Source organism: Drosophila suzukii (assembly GCF_043229965.1).
Source record: "Drosophila suzukii chromosome 2 unlocalized genomic scaffold, CBGP_Dsuzu_IsoJpt1.0 scf_2c, whole genome shotgun sequence".
Classification (NCBI taxonomy): Eukaryota; Metazoa; Arthropoda; class Insecta; order Diptera; family Drosophilidae; genus Drosophila; species Drosophila suzukii.
The window spans coordinates 33,454,019-33,480,378 of NW_027255896.1; the positions used below are offsets into that span (position 1 = coordinate 33,454,019).

Below are 26,360 nucleotides of genomic sequence, written 5' to 3' on the forward strand. Positions count from 1 at the left end.
AAAAAAATCGATATAAAAATTGAACATTTTCAAAGTTTTCCGAGCTGTACCTCACAATATACTAAATGCAGCCTATTCATTTATTCAGCTAAATTAAAGGGTGGCATTACAATTGTAAACTAAATTATATATCACCTAAATTGGTATGGCGAAACTCGAAATATTATTAAAGACACGGAGATAACAACAAAACTCTACGAGGAACTTCCATCATCCTTCTTTGAGCATTTTTAAAATATTATTTTCTTAACTAGAGAAATATAAACGGCACCGATATATGTGTCATAAATATATAGGGACGAATGTATATCTATATATTTTTTTTGCAAAAAGCGCAAGTTTGCTATCCGAAGGAGGCGCTCTGCTCAGCCTTTGACAGATAACCCGCCCTGTGGGAAGTTCGGGAACGCATTCCAAAAAAAATGTCGTCATAGAACAAGCGACACGCATGTAAATTTTTCAAGGCATGCGTGTTAGGTGTGTTGCATTGCGGGATCTTCTGGATGTGTTTCAATACAGTGCATCCAAATGCATGCCCAAACGGAAAATAGAGATCGCATTTCGAATAAAATAGTTCTAGAACGCATTATTTCTGCACGAATCGAAAAGCATGAACATTTTTCCAAGGTAAATGCGCGTGCTAAGTGCTTTGCATTGCGGTGCTTTCTATGTTTGTTAAAATATGATGCATCCTGGTTTATTTTGCTGTAAGCAACAAAATCGAAAGTCGAAGGTTGCCGATGATCGTTTTTGCTCGGAACTGTACTCTTAATAAACTAACGAAAAAGAGAAAAACGGAACATCAAAAAAGAGCGCGGCTTTTCTCGACTCTTGCATTTCTCGTCAATGTTATTTTGCATTTTGAAAAGTGAAGCTTGTACCACGTGTCTTGAACAATTTTTTTGCTCTCTTAAACCAATTTTACACCATTATTTTCACAGGTCAGTTAAGTGTAGGTAATGTATTTCAATATTAATACACTAGAGTTAAAATGAAAAACGTAACCTCAAAGGCATTTGTATAGAAGTGCAAAGTTCAAATTAGATAAGACATAAGCACATACAAACGAAAAACAAATTAACTTAATAAAATATAAATTATTTCTTCTTTAATATTTATTATAATTTTATTATAATAATTAGTAAATATTATACACAGTACCTGAAAGCATTTTCTATCGCAGAAGATACTGTTTAGTGACTTCTAGAAGATGAATACAATCCTTCGCTATATCGCACCCTGAAGGCGAAAGTGACTCCCTTTGCCACTTTGAAAACACTTCTTGATGTCATTTCGGCGACACTTTCAGAAGGGACTTTGGCGACACTTCCAGAAGTGACTACGGCGACACTTCCATAAGTAACGCAGAATGCGATATCGCCGAAGTCACTTGTGGAAGTGTATCACAAATAGTGTCACCGAAATCACTTGTGGAAGTCACTTAGAGAGGTATTCACAGACACTTGTAGAAGATACATAGAAAAGCGTTATTTATGTCCAGGTCCGTTAACAGGAGATATTTACTATTTCCCATTTCTAAAAGAAACAGAGTAAAAATGGCTTGTTATCAGTCAATACAAAACGAAACTTAAAGGTATTACCTTTAACAATCAAATATGTGGAGAGCCTTTGGAATTTGAGACAAGTCGGCACTGTACACAGACAAATCACGAAACGAAATGACGCTTTTGCGAAAAATAATAGCGTGCGTCAAAAGGCAGACCCAAAGAACTTTCAGAAATAAGGGGGTATCGGCAAATTATTTTTTGTTTTCCTTTTTATTTTCATTTCATCTTCTAGAAGTCATAAATTTTATCCCAATAATTTTGTTTTTGTAAAATGTGTTCTATCGCCTTTTTGTCGCCCAGAAGTGTCACAGAAGTTACTTCTTTGCGATCCCGACCATTTCTGTTTTTATTAAATGTGTATTATCGTCTTTTTATCGCCCAGAAGTTTCTCAGAAGTTACGTTTTTGCGAACCCAACCCCTTTGCTTTTGTAAAATGTGTTCTATCGTCTTTCTAATGCCCAGAAGTGACTAAGAAGTGTCTTCTACGCGATATTTGTATATTTGGTTTTTGTTACAAAGACGAGACTTCTGGACGATAGGCGATAGAATTATCGCCCTTTTGCTTGCAGGGATTTTGCCAATATAAATAGATTGTATATTCGTTTTATACATACACATACATATTAATATATAATACAAAATTTGTGCAACAAAGGAATAAACTTTAAAAGGTGAAGTGCGCACAGTGGTGATCATTTCATAACGATAGTACGCATTCCGGAATGCAGTAATTTCCGACTGGGCGTTACAATTACTCACACAAATAAAAGGAAAAACGTCACTGCATTCCGTGCCGATCGCTGCACTATGGCTAATTTTACAACTTTTCTGGCCAAAACCCTTTTAAAAAAGTCGTTAAAACAAAAGTCTGTTTTTTTTAACAGAAGACCAATCTTCAAGGTAACGCTTAAGGAATTTAAAAAAGGACGCTTCTGCTTAGATAACAGCTGTTCTGTTGTATCAGCTGTTTTAAGTTTCATTTTCTGGCTTTAGAAATTCGACGTTGGGCTGATACTTTTAAATTGCAAAATTAATCGTTCTAAATTAATCGTTTTGCTTTTGTATTCGAGAGTTGAAGTTACGGGTCTAGCACGAATACTTAGTTTTAGCAAATTCTTAAGTTAAGAAACAAAGCGTGTCCAGCGGAATCCACTTCTGAGACCTATTGGTATTTAAAGAGGTAGAAACTTTTGTTAAAATAAATGTAGTTAGAAAAACCACGTTTTTCGGTCATTGGTGAAATTTAGTTATTAGATCATAACCTCAAATTAAGCAAATTCCCATTTCTTGCACTGTCCGCTCAAGATATAATGTAAACAATTATTTAAAATGTTTAATATGGGTTGTGACTAAATACACTGATTAAGAAAGTTTTAAAGTTTCACGTTTATTTAGTACTCCAGGGCTGAAATTGAAATGGTAAACCGAAAAAAGCATCAAGAGTGAGTCAATATCTATATCCGAAAGAAAATTATTCCATGGGAGAGTTACGTCCGTCTGGCAACTCCCAGTGTAAAAGCTTGTTATTTTCAATCATCCATATGTATGTGTCAACCATATTTTCTACACACTCAGCCATGCTCTCAGAAAGACACTAGTCTCTTTCACTGCCTCAGCGATTAAGGAGTTCAAGCTTCGTCTGTCCCGTGGTGTTTTAATTGGATTTACGTGGAGCAATTTCCCTTATATTTAGAGTGGCACTGTTATGTAATATATTCTTCATAATTATGGAATAACTTACAACGCAAAGTGGCATTATGTTACCTACATGTGTTTATATTTACAATTCGCATTACTTTAAATGCTATTAAAACAAATACAGAGAGTTTTTTAGATTAATATATTTGTACCTCAATCTTTTCGATTTTAAGCGTTCAATTTTTCCGTGACACGTGTAAGTTTCAACAATAAAAAAATAGTTGGCTAATGGATACATAATATTATAGACAATTAAAAATTCAAATTAATGCAGTATACAAAATCAGGTACCGTTATTACTTTCGTACTTTAAATAAGGTTAATACATTTTGAGCATCCTCATTACACCATTCCAAAGGGTAATGTAGTTTTGATCAGAACTTCGTTAAGCACTACAAACACAGTTTAAAGCTGTCGACCTAAGCACTTTTTATCATAAAATGTGTATATTATGTGCGTCTATATTCTTTCTCTCCCATAGAAACAATCGGCTAAAGCTTAAAAAATTACATTTTACTTGCAGTGTAAAAGATATCAAAGAGAAACTCAGCAGGTAGTCAAATTTTTAAACCAGTTGCTCGTAGAGTGAAAAGGGTATTAACAGGTAAAAAACTCCGTTCCCGACCGTCTAAAGAATATATGTTCTTGATCTGGGTCACTAGCCGAGTCGATCTAGCCATGTCTGTCTGTCCGTATTAACACTGAGATCTCGAAAACTATATAAGCTAGAATGTTGGGACTTGGCATGTAGATTTTTAAGCTCCTTGCGCAGCGTGGGTTTATTATTATTATTATTATATAGCAGGGTGCACAGCCCACTCTTGCGACCACAAGCGCCTACAACGCTAAAACCCGTATAGCACTCATATTTATTAATTTTTTTCGAAAATATAAATTTGGCCATTCGTTAAAATGTTAAAAGCAAATCAAGTGTGCAATCTTGGGAACATACGCTTTACTACCTCTATATGTCTATCTCCCTCGCAATCCCTGAGTGCACCCACTACACATAGCTGAATAACGGGTATCTGATAGTCGATTGCATCGACTAAATCGTTTTCTCTTGTTTTTTTATGGATCGCCTAGCTTTCGATAGAGTGCGAGATCTTAGAGGTGGTTTGGCAATACCAAGCTAAACCGGAAAAATTCGCGGTGCGAATTTAATCATTTCTTAAGTAAAATTATAATGGCAAAGTTGGAAAGGATAATGTAATTTTGATCAGTTCTTCGTTTCGCAGTGCAAACTCAGATTCATAAGGTTTTTGTGAAGCGAACGTTTCATTAAAAATGGTGTTACGCCCAATCTAACGATAAAACCAGTTTAGTGACCATATTTATACCCTTGCAGAGGGTATATTGATTTCAGTCAGAAGTTTGCAACGCAGTGAAGGAGACGTTTCCGACCCCATAAAGTATATATATGACTATGACTAGAGCGTGACTAGACGAGTCGATCTAGCCATGTCCCTCTGTCCGTCCGTTTCTACGCAAACTAGTCTCTCAGTTTTAAAGCTATCGGGCTGAAACTTTCCCAAAAGTCGTATATCTTTTGCAGGTAGTATATAAGTCGGAACCAGCCGGATCGGAAAAAAAATTTAAAATAATTATATCTTTGGTGTTTTTTAGCATATAAGCTCCTATGCTTGGAACTAACATTTTTTAATTAGTTTTGAATTTTGAATTACATTTTATCAAAATCGGACGACTATATCATATAGCTGCCATAGGAACGATCGGAAAATTGGTGGAAAAATAATATGAAACAAATTATAGCATCGGTGTTTTTTAACATACAACCTCCTACGCTTGGAAATAACATTTTTTAATTAGTTCTGAATTTCGTATTTAATTTTATCAAAATCGGACGACTATATCATATAGCTGCCATAGGAACGATCGGATAATTGGTAGGAAAATAATATGAATCAAATTACAGCTTCGGTGTTTTTTTAACATATTATCTTATACTATTGGGAATATAATTTTTTGTGTTTTTAAATTTAATAATTATAGCTGCAAGGGTATACAAGCTTCGGCTTGCCGAAGTTAACTTCCTTTCTTGTTTTAAAGATTTTTAATAGTGAAAGAAGGGATTTTGGTTTGATTATATTAGTTTACAACAATAAATTTTTTCGAGTTCACCATTAAGACCACTTTTTATAGACTAATATGTTCTTCCTGTGCCTTTCTGAGAAATGGCAATAAAAACACTTCTGCTAGATACCGGGACTTCTTTTTGAACAAGTCTTGCAAAGCAGCTGTACGAGCAGAAGTTTGTTGCCGGAGGTCTGGGATTTTCTTTGAATCTAATTTTAAGGTGTAATTATTTTGCCCTCGAAGAAAACAAATTTCCTTAACAAGATTTGTATCTGTTCGAGAAAGCTAAGACGGCAATAGCTTTAAATACACATTTCTCATTCGACACTCTTTCTGATAAAATGGTTGTGTAGTTAATAATAATTAAGATTTATTAATAACTTAAGCTTTATGCGTACAGTGGCATGTACACATGCATATTCGTGTGGGTCAATTTGGGGACCCTTTAATGGTAGGGGGAACTTAATCGATAGATTTTTAAGAGCAGTATTGCAAAAAAAAAACAAGAAAGAATACCCGTTACTCAGCTAAAGGGACCAAAGTGAAATGGGGATATGCAAGCAGAAAAGAGAGATTGAAATGCGCCACCTACCCGTGATCTCAAGATATGGTTACGTGGTCGGTAGACACGCCCACTATAACGCCCACAAACCGCCCAAACCTGTGGCGCCCACAATTGTATTATTCTCGTCAATACCTACCGATTGACCAAAAAAAAGTTTGCTACGCCCACTCTAACGCCCATAACGATTAAATCTGTCTTCCGCCAAAATAAAAATATAAAGATCACAGGTAGCTGGCGCATTGCTGCTTGCATATCTCCATCTCCCCTTGGTCCCTTTAGCTCAGTAACGGGTATCTGAAATATTTGACATTAAGTCCTGTTAATAAACTCAGAAATAATTTTTGGTATATTTTTACCTGTTACTCGTATAATAGATTCGTCGGAAAGGATGTAACAGGTAGAAGGTTGTGTTTTCGACTCCATAAAATATATATTTTCTTGATCAGGATCACTAGCCGAGTCGATCGTCATGTCCGTCTGTCCGATTGTCCGTATGAACGCTGAGCTTTCGGAAACTTTAAGAGCTAGAGTGTTGGGACTTGGCATGCAGATTCTTGGGCTTCCTGCGCAGCGCGAGTTTTTTTCAGCAGTGTGCCACGCCCACTCTAACGGCCACAATCGACTACGTCACTAAAAGCCGTCTAGCGTTCACATTTTTTAATACTTTGAGCGTTTGTTCATACTAGAAATACCTATCTACATGCCAAAAATGATTGATGCATTGTACATTCATTAAAAAGTAATAACCAAATAATTATCAATTTTTTGCAATTCAATCGAGATTGCACACCACATTCAGCAAATAAGCTTTATTTACTAATAACTCACTTAGCCGCTAGGGGCGCTAGTTGGCGCTGTAGGCCAAGTAGCGCTATAGAAGAAGTAGATAAGTGTGTTAGTGAAAAAAGCAGAGCTTCCTTAAGCCTAATCCCTTAAGCTGAGCAACGGGTATTGTCGCCATCGACTATAGCGTATTCACTTGTTTTATTATTATACCCCGTTAGTCGTAGAGTAAACGGGTATACTAGATTCGTCGGAAAGTATGTAACAGGCAGATGGAAGCGTTTCCTACCCCATAAACTATGTATATTCTTGATCAGGATCACTAGCCGAGTCGATTTAGCCATTTCCGTCTGTCCGTCTGTCCGACTGTTCCTCTGTCTGTCCGTCCGGATGAACGCTGAGATTTCAGAAACTAGAAGAGCTAGGCTATTGTGATTTGGCATGCAGAATCCTGAGCTTCTTACGCAGCGCAAGTTTGTTTTCTAACGCCGAAAAACTGCCCAAAACTGCGGCTCCTACAGTTTTGATTCTAGAATAAAAATTTAAACTGAAATGTATTGTTCTCACCAATACCTATCGATTGACCCAAATAAAAATTTGCCACGCTCACTTTAACGCCCACAAACCGCACACAAACTTAAAAAAATCGTAAATATGAACGCGGACATCTCGGAAACTAGCAAAGATGGAGAGTTGGGATTTCAGATATAGATTCCTTAGCCATGTACGCAGCGGAAGTTACGCGAATATGTCACGCCCACAAACCGCCCAAAGCTGTGGCGACCACAATTTTCAAGCTAGAAAAAATGTTTAACTGAAATGTATTAGTCTCGTCAATACCTATTGATTGAACCAAAAAAAAGTTTGAAACGCCCACTCTAACGCCCATAACGCTTAAATCTGTCTACCGCCCACATAACCTTATATTAAGATCACGGGTAGGTGGCGCATTTCAATCTCGCATCGCTGCTTTTGTGGGCGCTAAATTGGGCGTGGTAAGCTTATTTTGGGTCAATCGATAGGTATTGATGAAAACAATTCAATGGCATGGCACAACATTGCACACTGACGAAACAATCTTGTGATGCGCAGAAATATCTATAATCTGCATGCTAAATCCCAGTGTTGCCACTTTTATAGTTTCCAAGATCACAGCGTTCATACGGACAGCCGGACATGGCTAGATCGACTTGGCTAGTTATCTTGATCAAGAATATATATACTTTATGGGTTCAAAAACGATTATTTTTTTCTGTTACATACTTTCCGACGAATCTAGTATACCATTTTACTCTACGGGTAACGGGTATAATAACACAGTTTGTCAAATTATGCTTTTACTTACGTTGAAGGTGGCGAAGGGTCTTTACTAAGTTGAACTCGGTTTCTCCAATTTTTCGTCAATTTCTATTTCACTCATTAACTTAACCGTAAACTATGCACAACAAGTGAATTTGCAGCGGAGCAGGGTCGCAGCTCACTTCGATAACTTCCCCATAATTTCAAGAGAGGAGTTCCGCACATTTTCACGTAAAATCGACATCGCTTTTGTGTCGATATCGAGATAAAAAAGTTAGAAGACAAAGCTCTCTTCACTATGATTAAGCAGTTAAACACCATTTTAATGTTTCCATGACATTTAAATATAGTTAATTATTCCGATGTACCACGCCTACAAAATATGTCTGGCGCCCACATTTTAAAGAGTTGTAAAAAGATTAAATAGGATGTTGTTTTGTTTAACAATACGCCATTCAAGTCGGACGAGTCTTGAGAGTTTCTCTGTCGACGCTCTACTTTCACCGACACTGTAAACGCTCGTGTGTGTGGCTTTGGCGTGCCCCTTCAGTACCAAAAATCAGTCACCTGGTCAGTCAGCCAAGATCACACTCCATGTAGACATATGTATAGAATGTCCGCTTTTTCACTTGTGACAGCTGGTATGAACATTTTTCGAAATCAGTCGTCAGTCAGGCGACTGGTACTGTAACCAATTTTACTTCTACTTGATTTGTTGGATGCTGGTCATGTTGAACAACCTTGGTTACGAACAACCTTGGTTACTCCTTGAGTAAAAACACAATACGAATCTTTTATCTTTACTTAAAATCTTTACCTTTATTTTAAAGATTTAAATAAATATAAATGCGCTAAATTCCTATAGCTAGACCAAAAAACTACATTGCATTCTTCATTACATAAACATTAAAGTATACTGCTATGATCAAATAAGTGAGTTTTATTAAACAATATTAATTGTTTATTTCCGAAATACAACAATGCTCCTAAAATGTTAGAGCAAAAACATGTCGAAGCGACAAAATTTTCGGCGTAAGCTGAACATAACGGATAGGGGCATAAACTATAGGAGACCCGCCAAAATTTGTATATGCGAGCGCCGAGAGAGAGAGGACTGTTTTCGTCGGCAGTATTCTACGCTGCGCCGACTTCTCTGCTAACGTCGACAGAGTGTTTTTGCGCTCTGTCATGTTACCCGGAGCCGACTCCAGAACTGAATGGGCGTCTTACAAGTTTTACATTTTATTATATTTGTGTGGGCACCACTGCGTTACTGCATTCATTAAAAGCTTAAAAAGAGAGAAATGTGACACTTTAGCATTTAAACTTTAACTGTAAACTTTATAACTTAAATAAATTTAACTAGCTGATTTTAATATTCGATGCTTTTAAAATTAACTTCTAATCACGTATAAAATTGCCGGCAATTTATAGTTTGTTAGAGCTGTGGCAGTAGGGTCACTGGAATAAACTGAGCTAGCTGCACTACCAAAAAAGGAAAGATGCAGTTCGAAACATTGTAGAGAATAACTTTAATCTTTCAGAACATATTAGTAAATTTGGATTTCTGTCCCTTTTTTTTAGTATAACGTATACATTTATTTTAAAGTCGATCAGCCAATTTAATGGCTAATACGTTGTGTATAAAGTGAAACAGTTAACATGAACAAATAACAGAATGGTGGCTAACAATTTTTTTAACAATTAAACAGAAGTTAATGTTTAAATTCTAATATTGAAAAACGGTCACACGTGTAAAGCTTCGAGCATTCCAGGAAAGGCGTAGAAAGACAAAGCGTAGGTATGAAGTTAATGAAAATAAAATTGCTATTTCAATCAGGAAATAAAACCCGCATAACACCACACGGAGCACTATTCAAGCTCCTTGATTGGATTGAAGTTTTATTTGCAAGTGTCCGCGATCGGAATCAACAGGGACCATGCTTGTATCAGTGAATACAAACATTTTTTAAAATTTTTATTTGCTTGCACAACGGAATCTTTAAGCATTTTGAACGTGAACAATAAATATGCCAAAACATATTTACTAACACTTGGATGATTAAAAAAAACTTGTTCCCATTTTTACTCGTTTTTAAGGCAAAAAGAAAGTAATGCTTTACTTAAGTGGGTCGAGTTTTTATGTACCATGTGGGTAAATAAGGAACATATTTTGTAAGGAACATATTCCGAGCAGCTTCTTCTGCGCAACGCGGCTGCCGGACTGCCCACGAGGACCGCTTTCGGCCACCCCTGACTTGTGTCGGCCAGGTTACCGTGCTGCGCTTAAGTGCTTATGTGTAGCACAGGAAAGTATTGCCATTCCAGTATTTTTGTGCGCTCCCAAGAATACTGATGATCATGATCCGGTTGATAGCCCGCAGACGCCTACGCCAAAGGCCCTTTTATATTCTTCATGTTACCGAGTTGCGCCTCCGACCAGCATACTCTGCGCAAACACGAGGACCCATTTCTTTCAGAACCCCAACTCCCAATCCGCGTTTCATCTTCTGCATTTCAACAAATTTAAGTTTAGAGGACCTTACCGGACTGAGTTCTATCATAGCCCTTAAAAAGGTCTTTACAAATTGGCGCCCGAACAGAGTCGAATAGGGACGACAATATATCCTACAGGAGTTGGGTTTTTCGGTTCATTACCAACCATATGGCCCAAAGACCCATGTCAAGCCGAAGATATTTGCTCGGGGGAAACAAGTAAATGGTCGCTTGTTCAGTTAGAAATTTTATTCTATCATAGAATTGGGAACCTCATGTCGCTGATTCCGCCAACCCACGCAAGGAGCACCCCGAAACATTTCACTTGGCCGCCAGCAAGCGTATCCGAACGACGCCACCAGTAGCGCGCACGCTCCAGTGCCTACTTACACAGCTTCCGGCCACGAGTCCACGGCCCGAGCTATGGGGGTCAGGTGGATTGTCTAACGGCGAAAGAGCTTGGCCTAAGCACTAACGGCCAAAAGGACGACTGGCGACCACGGTTAGCATCCTTTATTGTATGAGCGAACCATAGCCCGGCTCTTCGCCTTGGAGACAATTTATCCGGAGGCCCCTACGCCAAAATTGGTCTTAAATCGGACCGATGCCAGGAGCAGGAGATACACGACTCTCCGTGACGCCGCCTAACGATGCATCAGAAGAATTACTTGTTCGACCAGGAACTCTAAAGGATACAAGAAAACCTGCTGCCGGAATACCACCTCTTCATACGCTGGAGGTGCTGACCCGATGCCACCGCCTTCGAAATGGCTTGGGACCGGGACCCTGCCCGACACGCAGCACTGACTCTAACCCCAGTATGGAGAGCAACTCTCAATCCGATCCGCGACCGTGGAATCCCACCACCCCTAGTGTGAGGTGGTACCCGTACCATCGACTGCTGTCGGACGGGAAACGGCCTCTCCCGATAACCACTCGGAATGATCCCGTTACTTCCACTACTTCCACTGCACATGGATCCAAAAGATGCTAGAGCAAGTCCATAAGCGACCCGACAATTTTACGGATTACTCGTTGGATCACGAATAACTGTACCTACATATCGGTACGCGTGCTTACATGCAACGCGTGCTTGTAGAGTGCCGGACCCCTTCTCCGTGTTCATCAATGTGTTCTTGAAATGGGTTGGAATCATTCCTCTAAGGAAAGCCACTGGCACCCAACTGGAGTTCGGATTTCGGTAAAGGATCCTCTGTCGCCTCGGAGCTCCTAGGACTTTGATCTGCCACAACGCTGCGCAGTTTACCAGCCAAAGCTTCCGGGAGCTCTGCCGGATTTCGTCTCCGGTATTTCTGGAAATTTAACTGTAGAGGACTGCGTTCTATTCCAGCTCTAGAAAAGGTCCTTTCATCATAATACAAAGTTTATTCAATTAAATATTAATAATCTTATATTAGGTAATGTTAAACTGGACGGGGGTGTATGGAACATAGTGAGTATCAGGAGGTTTCAAAGCTCTTAAAGATCGAAGTGTTTTTAGTAAAGGCGAGTTATCCTCGCGTTGTCGCGGTGTCTTCTACTCGCCGTTCAGAGGGCAGGCAGTTACAGAATTGTCGCTATTGGTCATTTCAGCAGTGACCTGTGAGGACTCCCACTAAAAGTCTGCAGTACATGGTGGTTGAGTTTTTTATTGCGCTTCTTTCATGTTATGAATCTCCTTTACCTTCCGTCTCTCTAACTTACTTTTAAGCGGTGTTAGGAACACATTCAGTTCTTTGTTCTTTCGTTCGCCATCTAGACGCCTTAATTTGCAAGAACGTATGCTATCAGCACTGATCTTGACATGCTAAATATATCTAGTTTTTGGGACGACGACTGCTTATATCATATCGTCGCTGGACTGTCTACGAACAAGTTGACCACATCATGTGGACGGTCTATACTCTGAGTAGTCTCCGCGGCTGTCCTGATGTCGAAGCCTTTCGCCTAGAATGTGCTGCATCGGCTCGGTAGCTAAAAGGACAGCCATATCTCAGGGTCTTATATTTAAATACAAAATGTTATCAGGCTTGCTAAAGTTTTCACTCGGAAGTGAATTCCTTAACATTGTGGGCTTTCCTTTTAACTTAACCGTCGGACAAGGGGGTAATGATCACTTGTCGCTGGAACGGGGACGCTTTGATGGCAGGACGATCGCGGCGATGCTGGAATTGCGCTGAGGTATAGGACTACGAGCTATGTTCCCAGAGGTGGAAAGTAGAACAGCGGAGTTATGAGTTGCATTGATAACTGATTTATTCTTAAATAAATACATGCTTATATACTACTTGGAACACTGAAGGTTAGTGTAATGAATAGTGAAATGAGATATATTCTAAATTAGGTAAGGGAACTTTGATTCAGCAATATATGCTGCCTTTATTGGCGGGTCAGTGTACCGTTGAGTCGGCGAGACGGTGAGTTAGTAAGACATATAAGATGCTGATCAGCAATTTTCATCTGCAGTGGGTTCTACTTAGCGCTTGGTAATGTTCCCAACTTGGCTACTGCTTGATTTGTTGGGTGCTGGTTATGTTGAGCACCCTTGGGAACGAACATTATACGTATGAGGGTACCAACCAAATTCATACCGACTTTCGTAAACTTTTTTGCTCAAATAGTTCTCTATATTGTTTATTTCAGTTGGCTTGGCTTTGAATTTATAACATTTTGTTGAAGACGTTCCACTCAATGCATTGCAAACTTTACCGTCCACCATTGTGAGTTGGAGGCTGTGCTGTATAGAAATTTAATTTCCTTCAAAAGTTGTGTTAACTAATTTCTCTATTTGCGCTTTTATATAATTCTCCTCATCAATTGCCAATGAGTAGATTCCTTTTTTAATTGAAGCCTTATTGGTCTACAAAACCGACTCGATGATGGCCTAGGGTTCTTCCAAATATAGAATTGTCTTTACAATTTTTATTGAAAAACCTCTGCTTGTACTCGCTATGCCCTGGGCTACCACCGAAACCACATGTTTTAATGAAGGTGAGTGTCTTCACTGAATCGCTTTTGATTTCATTGACAACATCCATTTGTATGATCAAATAGGCTTTGTAATTTAACTTCAGCAAGCTATTCGTTTAGGTTAATGTTACTTAGATAGCTCAATATTTAAGCATGTAAGTTAAGTTTGCATCTATTAAAAGACCAACCACTTCAATAGCATCTGCTTCAATATGACATAGGCGTTCCTTTTGGGCTTTGTTTCGTAGATATTCAGATATTTTTCATATTAGCCGTTGCTTCGTTATGAAAGAAGATTCGGCGAACTGGGTTTTTGAACACCAGCGATTTTTAGCATCTTTCGACTTTTCTAGTTTTTTTAAAACCTAAGCTCATTACTATCTGAAGTCAATCCGAATTTCTCTGCAGAACAGACTTCTTCGCACGGTTGCAGTTTTGCCACATCTTGCATATATTTTTTCAATCAACATCGGCACAAGCTGTTAATTCTTGTTAGTCTGCAACTCCAGCTTTATCGACTCAGCAACCAGTCGGGCTTTTTCAGCATTAGTGGCCTTTTAAGAGCACCACGTTTCGAAACACACGTGTGCGGGATAGAACATTCAATAGAAAAGCCTATACCAATTAAATAAACCAAACCTAAGGTTAATTATAAATAACAAATACAAATTTGACAAACAAAGCACATTTAAACAATGACAAACACATAAAACAACACCTAACAAGAATAACACAAACAAGGAAGAACGCTATAGTCGAGTACCTCGACTATCAGATACCCGTTACTCAAAGGGAAATGGAGATATGCAAGCAGCAAAGCGAGATTAAAATGCGCCACCTACCGGCGGTAGACAGATTTAAGCGTTAAGGGCGTTAGAGTGGGCGTGGAAAATTTATTTTTGGATCAATCGATAGGTATTGACGACACCAATACATTTCAGTTAAAATTTTTTATCTAGCATGCAAATTGTGGGCGTCACAGGTTTTCGCGGTTTGTGGGCGTTTAAGTGGGCGTGGCAAACTTTTTTTAGGTCAATCGATAGGTCTTGATGAGAACAATACATTTCAATTAAAATTTTCTATCTAGCATCAAAACTGTAGGAGTTACAGTTTTGGGCGGTTTGTGGGCGTTAGAGTGGGCGTGGCAGTCTACTGAAACAAACTTGCGCTGCGTAAGAAGCTCAGGAATCTGTACGCCAAATCTCAATAGCCTAACTCTCATTGTTTCCGAGATCTCAGCGTTCATCCGGACAGACAGACGGACAGACGGACAGACGGACAGACGGTCAGACGGACAGACGGACAGACGGACAGACGGACAGACGGACATGGCTAGATCGACTCGGCTAGTGATCCTGATCAAGAATATATATACTTTAAGGGGTCGGAAACGCTTCCTTCTGCCTGTTACATACTTTCCGACGAATCTAGTATACCCTTTTACTCTACGAGTAACGGGTATAAAAACAGACACAAAAACTTGTTCCATTCCGATCAAAATATTTTGAACAAAGGGCGGCTACACGCAGATGAAAGCACTTTTATTTTGATCTACAGACATTAATATATGACCATAATAAATATGAACCTGGGAGTCGGTGGGGAATACAACTAAAAGCTAAAGGGAAGTGTAGCGTTCAACTCGATTCCTACCGATTCTCAAGTCGCTACTCGGTATGCTGGTCGTAGAGTGGGTCTGGCGGACTGGCGTGGGTTTTTTCTACTTCAGATATACCACAACATAAAACAAGAAAAATAAGTGCACTATCTGAAACAATTAAGATGTACCTAAATTGTGGTACTCGGCTGTACCCACTGCTTAGTTACGTCAAGAGGAACGGATCTCCAATCGATCAAGGGTTAGAGACTTGGACGTTGTTTGCCCCCCTATTCTTCACCCACCCTTCCATGGTAACCTTGACATCTATTAGATTACCCCTTATCTGGCATCAGATTATAGTCTAGTACCCCTCAAACATTATGTAGTTCCGGTGACGATACATTCAGAAAAAAAAAGAAATTACACGATCATTTCGTGGCGTTATACGAAGATTTCATAGTTTTCATTTATTTCATAATATTACGCGCGGTACGCTCTAATGTACCCTTTAAAGGTCGTTTTAGATAATCTAAGCACAGGCTGGTGCCGTTTACCATTGGCTATATTCCAAGATTTATATCCCTAATCAAATACATACATACATACATAAATCAATTCATTGCAAATTCAAAGCGGTACGTAATTCAAGTTAACTAGGTAAATCCTTATTTATTTATTTACGCCAGAGGTTTTAGCTATCGCGGGATTCGCATCGACAATAATTAAGGCTTAAACATATTCATACAATATTCATTAAGGGTTTACTCACAATCGGTACTTTTTAGGAAAATCCATCGAAGCGTTCGTTGGGCCCAATGAAGCTATCGCTGATTCCTTGAGGAAGGATTAGAACATGATGTGTAGGTATATTTGTGATGTTTACAACATTAACACTTCCTGTTTACATAAGAAGCTTTTTACCTAATGGACGTATTTAAAACTGTCGTTAGAAATTTCGTTCAAGTACATTTATGCAAGAAAACTACTAAAATACAGCGAATAGAAAAAGGAAAACTAAAAACTACGTAAAGTTACCGCCGCTGAACATGCAGCAGCCGAATCGCATCTGCAACGCCGTGCGGCCGATGTCTCCTGTTACTTTGGCCTCATGTCCTTTTGGTGTTGAGCTAGCGGGGTATATACCCGACTACACATAAAGTTCCTGACGTGTAGGTGTTGACTAGATCTACGTTGCTTAATTGTTCATGAAGGCGCCTCCGCTGCCGATACGTAAGCCGAGGTGCGGGCGCTGAATGGCTGATCAGACCTCCATGGTCAAGTCGAAGAAAATCCTCTTCTGACTGGTTATAAATACGCTCGGCCGGCAACCGACCAGGGTCCTTAGAGCAGCCCCCCCACCCACCGCTCTGCAATCGTTTGACGATATTAGCGCCAGTGTACACTGTGTAGCAGGGACTTAGCGCCTGTTAAGAGATCGATTGCGGGGGGTGGGTTCTGAAACAAAAGCACTTCCGATATTATGTGACCGGTTCTCGAGAAAAACTATTACTGATATTCACCTCAGACTATGGTTTCGCGTGTAGGTGTTGACTAGATCTACGTTGCTTAATTGTTCATGAAGGCGCCTCCGCTGCCGATACGTAAGCCGAGGTGCGGGCGCTGAATGGCTGATCAGACCTCCATGGTCAAGTCGAAGAAAATCCTCTTCTGACTGGCTATAAATACGCTCGTCCGAAAATTGCCGGCATCCGACCAGGGTCCTGAATATCTTTTAGATGGTATATACCTATTGATTTGCCTTTCTCGTTTGCTAGTTCAAAGTATGCCGGGCTGACTTTCTTCATTACCTTTGATAATATGAAAACTTTCGCTAGTTTGCTACTGAATTTCTTAACGGCATTGCTCTGTGCAATACCAAAACGAGTCAGGAACGCCTCGAATTGCCCCGATTTAAATTGCGAACCGTTGTCAGTCAAAATCGACTCGGACACGCCGAATGTGTAAAAGACGTGTCTTAGTAGATAATCGCAGATTTTATCCGAAGTGAATTTTTTTAATGGTTGCAAGAAATGGAACTTAGACATGTGGTCGACTACAATCAATAACCCGATATTACCTTCCTTTGACCTCGGATATGGCCCTAATAGATCCATATACAACTTCTGAAAAGGTCTGTCTGATGTCATTGGCCTGCCCATGGGCGGCCTTAGTACTAGGTTTGCGCCTTTACGGGAACGCTGACCGCTCACCGTGCAAGTGGAGCACGGCTTTCAGTTGACCGTCCCCGATAATGAATCCTAAATATTTTATCTCTCTCATGCAAAATTTGGACTTCGCGATGTTAATTGTCAAGTTGGCGTTATGAAAATACCCTGCTACTTCCTCGATTAGTTGCATATGTGAATCAAAGTCGTCTGAGAGAAGCAAGAGGTCGTCTAAATAGACGAACACTCTCGTCCTCAGGATAGGCGGTACTACTTGGTCCATTAACCTACAGAGTGTTTGAGCGGCGTTGCATAAGCCGAAGGGCATTACCTTGTACTGGTATAGTGGCCGATTTGGTATGTTGAAAGCTGTGCACTGGCGAGACAAGAGGTATCTGCCAGAAGGCATGCTTCATGTCTAAGCCGGTAATGTAACGAGCAGGATGCAGTCTGCTGAGAATACCATCCACCTGAGGGAGAGGGTAAGCGTCCTTTAGGGGAAGCTTATTAACCTCTCGAGAATCTAGACACAGCCGAATTTTCTCTCCTCGCTGGACAAGAACGCAATTACTGCTCCATTGACTCCTAGACTCTTCGTAAACAACCATTGCTAACATGTTCTCGATTTCAGAGAACATAACCTTTTCCTTCGCCGGCGAAACTGGCCAATGCCTCTGATTTACCGGACGAGAACTGCCCACATCAATATGATGCTCTACAAGATGGGTGCGCCGTAATCCTTCTTTCTCATAAGACGGAAGTGTGATTTTAACCTGTCTTGTTGAGCGGCTGATAGTACATGGTTCTTAACTGTCTCATCACTTTCTTCGCGACCTACATCTAATTCTGCTACAGATCCCTTGTCGTCGGCGATTCTGTCGAGTAACCCACACTTCTGCCAAAAATCTATACCTAAATATACGTCCTGTTTTAGATCTGGAATGATAAAAAACTCTACTGCGTTTGCCCGCCCCCGGTATTTGATGTTTACAATGAGTCGTCCGTTAACAGAACACTCTGAGTTATTCGCGGTTCTTATGTACCCTGAACAGTTGCGCCTTTGAGGGTGATCGTTAAATGCTTTCGCGGCGTCACCGCCAATACAACTCACTGTAGCGCCTGAATCTAATAACGCGATGTAAGAATGGTTATCTATTTCAATATCGGTGTATAATCGACTATCCTTTTTGAGGAAAATGGCTGAAATAAGTCTTCTGCGGTTGTCGCGAACTCCTTTCCAAAACCTTCTCGCTCGTCTCGTCGATCTTTGAGTTATATCGTCGTTGTGTACCGACCTGATATGACATATGCTCGGTTTTTTGATCGGCTGTTGGAAACCGATTCAGTCTGCGTAGAGCAATTTGTACCTAATGTTTTGGATGCGGCAGCAGTTTGTTCGCTGACGCATCCTTCTGTCGGGTGTCCGATGGATTACAAGTCTGACATTTTGGTTTAAACACGTCACGCAAAAGATGCGCCGCTGATTCTCAAGGCACTCATCGAAACGGTGACTTAGGCTATCACAATTCCAGCATTTGCGTGGTTTCCGCTTCATTGCTGCGACTTCATTCGGTTGCATCTCCTCTTCGTCTCCATCTAGCTGAGATACGAATGGTCTAGGGACAAAACTACTTTTTAGGGGCTGCAACTTGATTTGTTTACAAAATTGTTCATGCGTTCGTGACTCTTCTCGCAACCGAGCGAGAGTATTAATACCTAGTGTATTAATTCAAATCTAAGTGAGGTATTGGAGAGCCTTATTAGCAAGCGTAGCAAGGATTCCTCTGTTATAGGGTTCCGTAGTCGGACTACGAGTGCCCTGATGCTAAAGAGGATTTCTTCGGTCTGAAGTCCGTCTCGAGCGCCTTCGAATTTGATCCGCCAGCTCTGGATAATAGTCGGCACTTTGTCCTGATGGACTGATACGTGTGACCTGTTGCTTACGTTACTGACTTGTTGACGGTTATCGTTCCCTGTAGCTCCATACGAATTAGACGGTGGTTTGTTCGCCGGTGCTGATAAATCTCTATTCTCTATGGGTCTAGTCTCGGCATTCGACCTTGTATTGCTTCCTAGCTTCATTGTTGCTAATTGAGTCTGTATAGCGGATGTCAATTCCTGCATTAACTGACGCTGCCAAATTTGCATTTCACAGCGTACTACACTAGGAATTTCTTCTCGTTGACTCGATGTATTCAAATGCGACGTAGTACTATTCGTCAGATTCAGTGCTGGTTGGTTTGGGATCTCTAGCCGTTGGTATCTAGTTATCATCCCCCTTCGCTGACCGTTTCCGCGACCCCTTCTAGTCCTAGTGCCTGCTGGCCTAGCGTACTGTTGTTCGTCAGCGTTACGAATTTGCTCGGCGGCCGAGATTTCTGCTTGCAAATTGTTAGTCGGAGAACATGGTGGTTGTAATTCGCACTGGGTCTTACAAATTGGGCATGAATTAGCTTCCTGAAGATGTTCTATAATGCAACGATTGTGGAATTTGTGCATACAGGGAGCTACTGTTCGAATGTCTACTCCATTAAACGGCTCGTTACATATCTTGCAAAAAGTAGAATTTCCACTAAGAGCAGCTTTTAAATCTTCTCTACTATGATTTACAACCATTTTATTTCAATTTGTATTTTTTTTTTCTTTGTTAATAATATAAAAATTTTGGATCGTCACCATTACAACATTCTGCTTATGAGGCATATAATTTTCTTGATTCGATTTGTTCTCCTATTCCTATGACTGAGTTTACTCCCTGAATTTCGACGGCCGGTTAATCCATACCTACTCAGGTGGTTGCTTTTTTTGGTTATAAATACGCTCGGCCGGCAACCGACCAGGAACCTAACAGCAGCCCCCCCACCCACCGCTCTGCAATCGTTTGACGATATTAGCGCCAGCGTACACTGTGTAGCAGGGACTTAGCGCCTGTTAAGAGATCGATTGCGGGGGGTGGGTTCTAAAACAAAAGCACTTCCGATATTATGTGACCGGTTCTCGAGAAAAACTATTACTGATATTCACCTCAGACTATGGTTTCGCACTATTCACTTTAGCTAATACCGCCCTCTGGTACCGTTTGTTGGTCAGTTTACACGTGGACTTGTCTCGAAATATATCTTGACTGTGGGTTTTGGCGCAAGTCTGCTGCCTTAGCGAAAGAAACTCAAGTTTTCGAGCTGTGCACAGAAGTTGGCCTACGTGGCTGACTTCGCTTCCAGGAAGCTAAGTAGGGAGCGCAGAGACGGAAAATAACAGCGTTATTTTTTATTTATTTTTTTTTTTTCTTGGACGTTGATGCACTATGGTCAGTACAAACAAGTGGCCCTACGACACCAAGCAAAGCTTGTTACGCGCGGAGCCCATCACCGTTTTGGGCGAGTAAACATAATCGCGGACAAAGAAAAAGACAATGTAACAATAGACAATTAAAAATACAGGTCAATATACGAATAGACAAAATACATCAAGTAAAACTAATTAGTTACTAGGGAGGATAGTATTATTGATTTAAAGATAGGAAGTGAGTCAGTAGTAGATATTAGATGACATAGTCTATTATAATCATTGCAAAGTACTCTAAAAGGTTCATGCATTGCGTAATTAGAGATACAGTGATTTAATACTAAAGGAATATAGTTTCTAGTGAATCTATTTGGCACATTAAAATGCAGGCGACCCAGTAACTCGGGACTCTCTACATCACCATGAATAAGATTTCTAATAAACGTAATACCAAGCATAGTTCTACGGTTAGCTAACGATGGTAAGTTAATTAGAAGTAGTCTACTAGAGTAGGATGGTAGTATTAGGCTTGTATCCCAGTTAAGTCTCCGTAAGGCAAATATTAAGAAGTTTTTTTGCACAGACTCAATCCGGTCTATATGCACCCCATATTGGGGACTCCAAACAGGAGCACAGTACTCAAGAATTGGTCGGACTAATGAAGTAAACAAGGTCTTTGTGACATAGGGATCATCGAATTCCTTCGACCACCTTTTCATAAATGCAAGCACGCCCCTGGCTTTATTTACCATGGTAGTAATGTGATCGGAAAATTGAAGTCTATGATCCATGTAGACTCCAAGGTCGTCAGCATGCGTTATCCTATCTAACGCACAACCACTCAAAGTATACGTTGAGTAGTGGGGGCTGACACGAAAAAAGGTCATTAGTTTACACTTAGAACCATTTAAATTCAATTCATTATCCATGCACCATGTTTGAAATGCATTTAGATCCGATTGTAAAGCTAAACTTTGTGCGGGAGATGACTTAACGTTATCTGCGTACATAAGAACCCGTGACTTCGTTAAGACTAATGGAAATTCATTTATAAATAATGTAAACAGGAGCGGACCAAGATGACTTCCTTGTGGTACACCGGACGTAACTCGGATTAGGGATGACAAAGAGTTTTTAAAAATTACCCTTTAAGTCCTGTCATTCAAATAACTTAAGATCCACCTAAGAAGATCACCTGGAAACCCTAAAAGGTCCAATTTCCGGACTAGAATCGGGTGATTTACAGAATCAAACGCCTGACTAAAATTAGTGTAGACCACATCAGTCTGACGATTCTTTCTAAAACCACTTATAACAAATGAAGTAAACTCCAAAAGGTTGGTTGTCGTTGACCTACGTTTTATAAATCCGTGTTGACAAGAGGAAATAAGGGACCTAAAACTATGTTGTAAATGAGGCGTAATAATGTTCTCAAAGAGCTTCGGTATAGCTGATAGCTTTGAAATACCTCTGTAATTACATGCGTTCAATTTGATCCCTTTTTTATGAAGCGGGATAACAAACGACTCCTTCCATCTGTGTGGGAAATCGGATGTTTCTAAAGACAAAGTAAACAGTTTGTGCAATGGTCTACACAAAGTCTCAGCGCAATACCTAAGCACACATCCAGGGACTCCGTCAGGACCCGGAGAGTAGACTGGTTTGACCCTTTGCAAATCTAAAAGAAGTGAGCTTCTACTTATAACAGGACAACAAATAAAGTTTGATTTAGGAATGACATATGGGTAAGACTGATCTGGAGGACTTGATGTTGAATAGGTGGTTTGAAAAACTGTGCAAAAGATCGGCTATGGCTTGATCAGTGCTAGCAGCCGAATTTTCAAATTTAAGTGATGATGGGTAACTAGAAGATTTACGCTTTGTGCTAACAAAATTATTAAACTGTTTTGGATCCAGTGGAAACTGGGTCTTGCAACGAGCTAAATAGTTTTTATAACACTGGGCGTTAAGCACGGTGAAATTAGACCGAGCACTTAAGTATCGGGAAAAGGCAGCTTGTCAACCTAAAGCTCTAATCTTTTTGTAGAGTCTAGACTTTACATTTTTAAGTCGTGCCAGCTCTTTGTTAAACCACGGAGGTTGGTTTGAAATTTTAGGATAATACGTAGGAACGCATGTATCAAAAACTTCGTTTAATATGTTATAAAATATATTAACCGCTTCATTTATATTAGTACTTAAGTACAGATTGGACCAATCCGAGCAAGCTATAAGGCTCTTAATGAGTGCAAAGTTTGCTCTACGAAAGTAGGGGATGCGTTTAGCTATTTTTTCAGATACTTCATACACTTTTGTACCCGTGTCAATAGTCAGCTCTAGCGTTGGGTGATAAGGGTCTTCTGGTAAAGTAATTGCAGAGGTTCCAGCTATGCAGACACAATCTGGACTGGAAACAAAGCATAGATCCAGTAATCGTCCTAAGAAATTTAAAACATGATTTACTTGAGACAATGAAATATCAAGCAAACCGTCAAGAAAATCATGCTGCGTTGAAGGTAACAATATACAAGGGTGGTCAAAAGTATTTTCACAAAAAAAAAGTTAAATATATTCATAATTTGAACTTACATCTTGTTAACTTTGGCATCAATGGAAAGGTAATTTAAATGCCGTTTGAATGATACAATACATTTCTTAACACATTCAGTACTTATTGAAAAGGACGAATTTGTGTGAAAATGTCCTTTTTGAACTTTTTTCCTCGACTTGAAAACTTACATTTTTTGATGCAAAAAGTTTCTTCAAACAAAAATAATAGTAACTGCAAAAAGAATTTTTCAAAAATCATTTTGCTTATATTTTTTATGGTTTTTTAAAGGTGACACTGTCGGAAAAAATTTGTATGAAAAAGAGAAAAATATGCCTAAAATGCATGTTTCTAAGCATTTTCAAAAAATCATAAAAAATATAAGCAAAATGATTTTTGAAAAATTCTATTTGCAGTTACTATTATTTTTGTTTGAAGAAACTTTTTGCATCAAAAAATTTAAGTTTTCAAGTCGAGGAAAAAAGTTTAAAAAGGACATTTTCACACAAATTCGTCCTTTTCAATAAGTACTGAATGTGTTAAGAAATGTATTGTATCATTCAAACGGCATTTAAATTACCTTTCCATTGATGCCAAAGTTAACAAAATGTAAGTTCAAATTATGAATTTATTTAACTTTTTTTTTGTGAAAATACTTTTGACCACCCTTGTATATGAGGTTTCGACGGTGGACCATGTCGCCCTAGGTATATTAAAGTCACCTAAAACTATTAACTGATTCCTATCTGATAGTTTACTTGAAATAAACTGGATAGCGGACAGATGATTCGCATATGTCGGGAATTCCGATGATGGCGGAATATATGAACATGTTATGTATATAGAAATACCCGGAAGGGATAGTTTTATACACAGAATTTCAATGTCATTCATTTCGTCGGACGTTATTACTTCAGACGTTAATTCTGAGTCAACTGCAATTAAAACTCCACCTCCACGTCGGGACGGACGATCAAGCCTGTAAGTTGTGTACTTACTTGGATAAACTAAGTAACTTAGAACATCCGGTTTTAACCAGGTTTCAGTAAAAACAATAACATGGGAAGACAAGGAAAAACTATAGGTATACAATTTGGTCAACTTACTTTGTAAACCTCTTGTATTCTGATAAGAAAGCTGAAGAAATGAATCTAGTTTTTTGAGATAGATGAGGATGTAGATGTGGATGGCTCTTTAAAGGGATTTTCAACTTCCTTTGAACGAATTTTCTTTTTTTTAGCTTCGTACTCTTTAACAAAAATGCCAACAGGCCAAAAATTGGCTGAGCACATAGTTGCAAAATGAGCAGAGGGAACACCGATCTTAAAAGATGATACTTTCCTAGCATATGGAAAATTAAATCGTTCAACCTTTAGATCATCAATCTGAACTTTGTTACGGATATAGGCCATAATGTCCAGGGATGAAAGGTCAGGATTTAGCCGAGAAACAAAAATTTGTTTCCGCTGCGGTACACAGGTGACTGTTTTAGGTACCACGCATGTGACAGGTTTTGGTAATACGGCATTTACGCCTGCACTACCAGTTTCAGTCGGTACTCCGGACGTTAAGTCAACATGCGGCGTTGGAATTATTATTCTATTGTTTATATCAGATTTTTCGGGCGTCTCATGCGGCAAAATCTCGCGTCCTTTGCATTCGGAATCCGAATCTTTTTTAGCTTTCGATCTCAGTACCATTTGTGCGGCGGCTGAGATCGACTGCACAAAAATTCGGAACGCAAGACAAAAACACGACCGTTCACTGAAAGAGTAAGAGCAACTTAAGGGGGAATTCTAGTCTAGAGGCTCTAGTTTCGAGCCTTTTTTAACAATTAATTAAAACTAAACAATTGATATTTTTACTGTCGGGTTTTTTATCATTTGTTTATTTAACTTAGAAGAGTACATAAAATAAAATTTTAAAAAAAAATATTTTTTTTTTCATCGAGTTATGCGTCCTTGAAGTAGAGGGGGAAAAAAAAAGGCCGTGTCCTCGTCGCCATGATTTCTACCCTTGTGGTCATTTGAAAAATAAAAAAAAAAAAGATTCTTAGCCAGTACGAATGTCGCTATGTCATGAACCAGCCAAACTAAAAAAAAAAATTTTTTTCATAAAATGGCGGCCACTTAAAAAAAGGTCGATTTTTTTTACTAATTTTGTAATTTTATCGAATTTTTTAAAAATATTACAAATTTTAAATTCCAATTTTTTGTTGGTTCATGCGATAGAGAGATATTGAAAGAATATTCATGCCAAATTTTAAGTAAATCGGCTGATTAGAACTTGAAATATTATGGCTACCGTATCAGAAAAAGTAGTTTGGAGAAAAACGCGTTTAAAGTTTTACGTTAAATTTCAGGCAGTGTAACTGATAGAATAGCACGTATAACTTACATTCTCTTAATCAGCCATAATTTTAAAAATAATTTGAATTTTGAATAATCCGTTTAGGGAGATATTTTTAAATATCTAAACTATCGAATTATGAAAAAAAAAATTTTCGATTTTTTCAAATTTCTAGACTAGAATACCCCCTTAAGGCGTGATATTTTCCGTCGTCTCGTCGCTCACACTGATTTTCGCCAGATGTTCAGTCCCAACGGCGCAGATCGTGCGAGCGAGATGGCAGACGTACAGTAAAGCGAGGCGGTCCGGTAAATTCGGTAATTATGCCGCTATTTACGTTTTATACATGCGAGCGAGGAACAACTTACAGCCAAAACCTTAACCCTTATGCGTGCGTGCGTACATTGTACCCTACAGAAGCTAAATGGGAAACGAAGAACACTCACAAAAGATCATTACGTATTTATAGATTTTTGGCCAACACATAACAATAAACAAATTGCTCATTGCTTTAAATTTCGTTTAATACCTGTGCGAACGATATCCATATCGTTTAAAAATTATTGGTGATATTTTTAACAATGTTGTTTAAGTTGAAAGACTTCGCTTACTCTTACTTACGTGGCTTAACTTTCTTCAAAGTGTGTATGGCCACACTGTAAAAAAACGTTTGATTCAAATAGCCAAATTAGCTATGAGATTTCGACATAATTTAAATTGTAAAATTTTGATTTTTATCGTATGGGAGCGACCACTGTGATATGGTGCAAACTTGTAATTATATACATATACTCGTACACACGCAGCTGGATCACTTTGGATTTAGACAATATATCATACCGAAAGTTAGTCAAAATAGGGTTCGAAAAACTGGCTGTATGACCGGCAATTATAGTAAGTGGAACTTATCTGGAGCGGTTCAAGCCTGCTGGGACA

At 39.2% G+C, this 26,360-nt stretch overlaps 1 protein-coding gene across 6 annotated transcripts in view; it reads left to right on the forward strand.

Annotated features, from left to right (window-relative positions):
- Positions 1–3,134: 3,134 nt before the first annotated feature.
- The window catches only part of LOC118879131 (uncharacterized), a 922,643-nt gene continuing 899,417 nt past the window's right edge, over positions 3,135–26,360 (forward strand). For 2 of the 6 annotated variants that reach the window (XM_070998175.1, XM_070998176.1), the window contains exon 1: positions 3,155–3,554. The gene's annotated coding sequence lies outside the window, so the exon portion shown is untranslated. Of the gene's footprint in view, positions 3,555–26,360 lie in introns of all 6 variants that reach the window. The other 4 variants (XM_070998173.1, XM_070998179.1, XM_070998174.1 and 1 more) reach the window with 4 other exon arrangements.